The sequence below is a fragment of the Bos mutus genome, chromosome 12, assembly GCF_027580195.1.
Source record: "Bos mutus isolate GX-2022 chromosome 12, NWIPB_WYAK_1.1, whole genome shotgun sequence".
NCBI lineage: Eukaryota > Metazoa > Chordata > Mammalia > Artiodactyla > Bovidae > Bos > Bos mutus.
The window spans coordinates 10433653-10439672 of NC_091628.1; the positions used below are offsets into that span (position 1 = coordinate 10433653).

The 6020-nt window shown below is 54.8% G+C and overlaps 1 pseudogene; it reads right to left on the reverse strand.

The window, feature by feature from the left end:
- Positions 1-867: 867 nt before the first annotated feature.
- LOC138990278 (protocadherin-8-like) lies at positions 868-3439 on the reverse strand (annotated as a pseudogene).
- Positions 3440-6020: the final 2581 nt, after the last annotated feature.

The following is a 6020-nucleotide window of genomic DNA, read 5'->3' on the forward strand; positions in this document are numbered from 1 at the left end:
CTGCACTGCAGGCAGATTCTTTACCATCTGAGCCACCAGGGAAGCCCTGAATTGCTACAGGAAGACACCATTTAAACCCTGAAGGAAAGGACTCAAGCTGGATTCACAAGGCAGTTGCTATGCTATGCTATGCTAAGTCACATCAGTCGTGCCCGACTCTGTGTGACCCCATAGACGGCAGCCCACCAGGCTCCCCTGTCCCTGGGACTTTCCAGGCAAGAACACTGGAGTGGGTTGCCATTTCCTTCTCCAATGCATGAAAGTGAAAAGTGAAAGTGAAGTCGCTCAGTCCTGTCTGACTCTTAGCAACCCCATGGACTGCAGCCCACCAGGCTCCTCCATCCATGGGATTTTCCAGGCAAGAGTACTGGAGTGGGGTGCCATTGCCTTCTCTGCACAAGGCAGTTACCAGGGACCAAAACAGTAGGAACACACATGGGCTTCCCAGGAACACAGGACCATCAGGCCTTCTTTTGCCCTCATCTGTGAAGAACTTTACCTCTCCAAGAAAATAATTAACAAATCCCAAAAAGTCAGCCATTTGAAGTCCCAAACCTGATCAGGCACTGAATCTTCACAAAGCTTCCAGGGTGAAAATCCACTAAAGGTTAACGATGGCACTAAGAGAGTTGGGGGTGCGCTATCCAACTCCCCTTCTGAGGTGAGGAGCATAAGGACACCCCGCTGTCCCCGGACAGGGAAATTTCTGCAGCCTCGCCCTCCCGGGGCCTCTGAGGAAACGGAAAGCGGCGGTGTCTCCACGAAGCAGCTCAGGCTGAAGCCCCCAGAGTCACAGCCCCTGACCCTCTGCAGCTTGGAGCGGCCTGGCCATTCACTGCTCGAGTGGCACCAGCTCCGGCCGCGCTCCTAAAGCTTCCTCCTCCGCTGCCCGGGCGGGGCCAAGTAACGTGACCCCGGCCACCAGGAGAAGGCTGCAAGGGCTGGCCGAGAACCCGACCACGGCCACGGAGAGCTCAAGGAGCCGCTCTGCGCGCCCCTTCCCTGTTCGGCGGCGGCGCCGGCGGTGGCACCAGCACCATTTGTCCGCCAGGTGGTGCAGGAAGCGCGGGTACCGGAAGCACCGCGCCCGAGCGCCGCAGGGCCAGCCGGCCTTCGTCCAGCGCCGCGACGACCGCCGTCGGCGGGCCGGCGGGCTGCGGGGACCGCCGACGCTGCAGCGATAGCTCCCCCGGGGCCGCCGTCGCCGCGGAGCTGGAGATGAGTCAGCTGCGCGTCAAGGCCTTTGTCCGCGTCCCTGGCCTGCTGTCGGGTCGCCAGGGAGCCCAGGGACGCGTCCCACGGCGGAGGCAGCAGGGCTGAGCCATCGACGAGCTCCGGGGTCACCAGCCGGGGCGCGCGCTCGTCCTGGCCCTGCATCTGCAGCTCCGCCGTGGCCCGGCCTCGCAGCGGCGGCGAGCCGCCGTCCAGCGCCTCCAGCCCTAGCTGCAGCCTGGCCAGTTCCTCGAGGTTAAAACTCCGTCGTGCGCGCAGCCGCCCCGTGACGGGGTCCCCCGAGACGTAGGTGGCCAGGCGCCCCCAGCCAGGCCCACCTCAGCCTCCAGCAGCCGGTGGGCGACCTGGCCGTTGAGGGTCCCTGGCGGCCACCGTGGCCAAGTAGGCCCCCGGCGGGTTGTTCTCGCGCACTGACACCTCATAGACTGGCCGTGTGAAGAGCGGCGCGTTGTCGTTCTCGTCGCCCACGCGCCCCGTGTAGGGCCGCACTGTGCGCAGCGGGGGCGCGCCGCGGTCCTCGGCCACCAGCGTCAGGTTGTACTCGGAGATGCGCTCGCGGTCCAGGGACGCCGCGGTCACCACCAGGTAGCTGCCCACGTAGGCCGGCTGCAGCCGGAAGTGCTCGTGCCCGTAGAGGGCGCAACGCACCTGCCCATTGGCGCCCGAGTCCCTGTCCGAGGTGCTGACCAGCGCCACCAGACTCTCGCGCGCCGCCCCCTCCCGCACCAGCGAGACGGCGCCCGCCTCCGGCGTCCCAGGCCCGGTCGACGAGGTGGCCTCCGCTCCCCCAAGAGCGGCGGCGGCGGCGGGGAAGGGAGAGGCAGCAGGCGCGCCCGGGGCGGCCAGCGGGGTGATGGAGATGTCCGGAGCGTTGTCATTGACGTCGCGGAGGCGCACGATGACCTTGCAGGTGGCGGCGCGGGGCCCGGGGCCGGGGTCCTGCGCCCCACGTCCAGTTCGTAAGTGTCCTGGCGCTCGTAGTCCACGGGCCCCGCCAGGGTGAGGCGGCCGGAGCGCGGGTCCAGGCGGAAGAGGCGGCGCGCCTCGGGCGGGGGTGCGGGCCCCGAAGGCGAAAACCACATAGCCGCTGGGGCCCTCGTCGGGGTCCGCCGCGTCCAGGTCTAGCAGGAGCGAGCCCACGGGCGCGTCCTCAGCCAGCTCCACTTCCGCCACGGCACCCTGCGGGAAGGCCGGGCCGTGGTCGTTGGCGTCCAGCACGCGCACGCTGAGGGCGGCCGTGGCGGAGCGCGGCGGGCGGCCGCCGTCCTGGGCCACCAGCCCCAGGCTGTAGGTGGCCTGGCTCTCGCGGTCCAGCTCCTGCAGCAGCACCAAGTCGGCGCACTGGGCACCGTCCGCGCGCGTCTGCAGCTCCACGCGGAAGGGGCTGTGGGGCTTGTCCAGGCACAGGCTTTGCAGCCCGTTGGCGCCCACATCCTCGTCCACGGGCACCTCCAGGGCGATGCGCGTGCCCACCGCCACGCCCTCGGACACCTCCACGGGAATCTGAGCCCGGGGGAAGCGCGGCGCATGGTCGTTGATGTCCCTCACCAACACCTCCAAGTGCACCAGCAGGAACTGCTCCTGGGAGAAGCTGACCACGTTGAAGGCCAGCACGCACTGAGGGGCCTGGCCGCACAGCCGCTCTCGGTCCAGGCCCGCGTCCCAGACGGTCATCTTGTCGCCCTAGCGCAGCGAGCTGTTTATCAGGCGGAACCGACCCAGTACCTAGCGCTGGGAATTAAACAGGACGTGGTCACACAGAACACTGATGAAGGTGCTGGGGGCTTCTTCCTCATAGGTGTAGAAATTGACAGTTTCGATTCAATACCCTGACACCTGCAGCAGCCACAGAAGCAGCAGGGGCTCCAGTCCACCCCTGAGTAAAGTGTCAGCGGGGAATCTGAGCCTGCAGTGAGACATTCTTGGGCCTCACCCGCCCTTCTGAGCGCACAGTCAGGAGACACTTGCCCTCTTAAATACTTATGATCACTAAACCCTCTTCTGCTGTGTAATCGCTTTTCTCTGCCCTGGGCGCAAGCATGCTTCTTCTAAACCCTACCAGGGAGACTGCAGAGAGAAAAATATGCAAATAAGCCTCCACCGGAGCCAATCCACAGTCTCCTGGCCTCCGGGTCTTGTTCCCTTGAAAGAGCTCGCAGGAGGGCCCGGGGAGCTGAACAGTGGCCAGGTCAATGCAGTAGGTCATTGAGATTCCTACAGTTTACACTATAAAAATGCACCCCACTTGCTTTGCCAGCGTGCCAGGAGTCTCACTTTGACAGCCTGAGCAGGGGAGCCGCAGCCTCTTTATTCCTTCCTGAGCACTCATAGTCATCAGACAGAGGCACAGTTTCTATTCTGCTTCACCATTTTGAAACAAACGCATATATGTATCCTTCCCCACCCACGGTTATCCGTCTATACTGGGTTATCATTTCCTGTATTGAGAGATTGTAAGGGAACAGCTTCTTCAGAACCAGGCAGTGTCTAATCAGAAAAGCACGGTTTTCCAAAGTAATCAATTCTGAATAGCTTTTCCCTAGCCAAGAAACCATTAATGGCGAAATTTCCACCCCTTCCTCTCCTTTTATGTCAGTAATTGCTTATACATGAAGACTCAGTGTCGGTCAGGGAGGTTTGTCAACGACAAACCACTGTAAGGAATGGTTAAGGGTAAGAAAAAGATTTAAGGAAATATATTGCAGTCAGTCTTGTTAGAAAATTGCTATAGACCAATTATTTTTAAAAAGCCCTTGGCTGAAGAAAACCACGGGTGGCCTGATAGGCTGAAGGCTAAAGAAACATTAAACCATCTGTCTAAAGCACAACAGGCCTGTGTGAGGTTCCCTTTATGTGTGAAGTGTTCTAAATGCTAAACAGCCCCACATGGTAATGATGACATTGTTCCTCGTGCCATGGAGCTGTCATCAAGGCAGAGTGTTCTTTAACCAGTCATCTTGAATAAAATCAGTGAGCAGGCTGAGTTATTAATATGCCCAGGCTATTCTTGGCTCCTACATGTTCTGTAATGTTATTGATTCCTGCAGAGACATGTCAGTAAATGACTTTTTTTTTTTTTTCTATCTTAGGAAGGAGTTGCACTTATCTTAGCACCAGGATCTGTGAACCCAGTTCTGAAACTGAGCCACCTTTGATGAGATAATTAATTTCCAGGGGTTTTAATTTAGTGGAGCATTTGGCAATGAGTCTAATTACAAGTACCAGCAACTGATAGAGAAGTACAGCGGGGAGCATGGGTTGATTTTCATCGGGTACTCTGAGATTCTGCAAAGAGCTTCTTTTTGTTTAGTTTTTTATAAGTTTATTTTTTTTATTGCAGTATAGTTGGTTTACAGTGTTGTGCCAATCTCTGCTGTTATAAAGTGACTGTTTTACACATATAGACATTTTTTTTTTAATATTTTTTCCATTGTGGTTTATCATGAGATATTGAATCTAGAAGGACTGGGAGTTTGGGATTAGCAGAGGTAAACTATTATACATATAATGGATAGACAACAAGATCATATTGTACTTTAGATTTTTTAAAGTTTGCTTTTTAAAATTCAGATGAGGCATTAATCTGAAGAAGGATACAACCCCCTTTCAGTTTAGTGAGACTAGATTTCTTGTAAGCCAGTATCTTCAATGATATTATGACAGTGTGCTTTCTGTCTTAGAACTGGGTATTTCAGTGAAGCATCTGGTTATTCTGCCTTTGGGTCTTGAAAACAAGAGGACCTGATCTCTTTACCCAACTTCTTAATTCCTATATGCACCTTACTGGAAGACTGAAAACCGATCCAACCCATGCCTTTTAAAAGGCACATGCTTTCATGCACTTTCGCCAGGAGAGGGACCCATTTAACCACAGTCCAAGTTTCTCTCACAGTCCCTGGCAGGCCTGGCTCTCGACAGTCTTCAGCATTGTTGTTGCCATTCACGATCAGAAAAACTGCTCAGCATCCTGAAAATGAAGAATAGTCCATGACTCTATCTACCGAACATCAAAGACCCAGATAAAATATTTTAGAAGGCAGGAAATCATACACATTACCTCCACAATGCTAAACATCTGGCCACTTAATGTTTGGAAACATCCAGCTATGATGCTTAAATGCTTGATTGCATTTTCCCCACTTTTCCTCCAGCTGTTTGGCAGCAAGGAGACCATCTATGATAAGAAATGTGCTATATTGTCAGTGATTCATTATTAGTGTTAGCTTCACTTCCTAGTAAACAACCACCTTATTAAAACACTGCTTCATGAATGGAGGACAGCTGGAGTTTCAAGAAAGAGACATTTTCTGAGGCAAAAATCACTTCTGTGCCCATAGAGTGACACCCTGAATAATATAGAAACTGTATGATCTGTGCCCCTAGGGATATGTCATCTGGAAGCAGTGTTTACAGCCTTGAGCTCCGTGGTACTCTCACATTCCATTCTGTTGACTCTGTTAGATAAAAACCTGTCTCAATATTAAAAAAAACATCATGGCAGAAATTTGCTTTCTGTTGCTTGTTTTCCCATTTGCCAGCATATTGCCAGACTCTAAGCCCATAAAATGTAGTTCTGATCTCTACTGGGTGCAAACGTGGATCAAAATAAGCAGTGCGACCAAGGGGACGGGCGCCACCACAGGAAGACCAAAATGTGAATAAAGCGGTGACTTGGTCCTCTTGCTCAGTTTGGTTTTAAAAGGGATGAAGGGGGAGGATTTGGGTGGACCCCCTGCTGTGTTCGCTTTTGTTCTTGAAACAAAAGCACCAGACAGACGTGCTAGAGT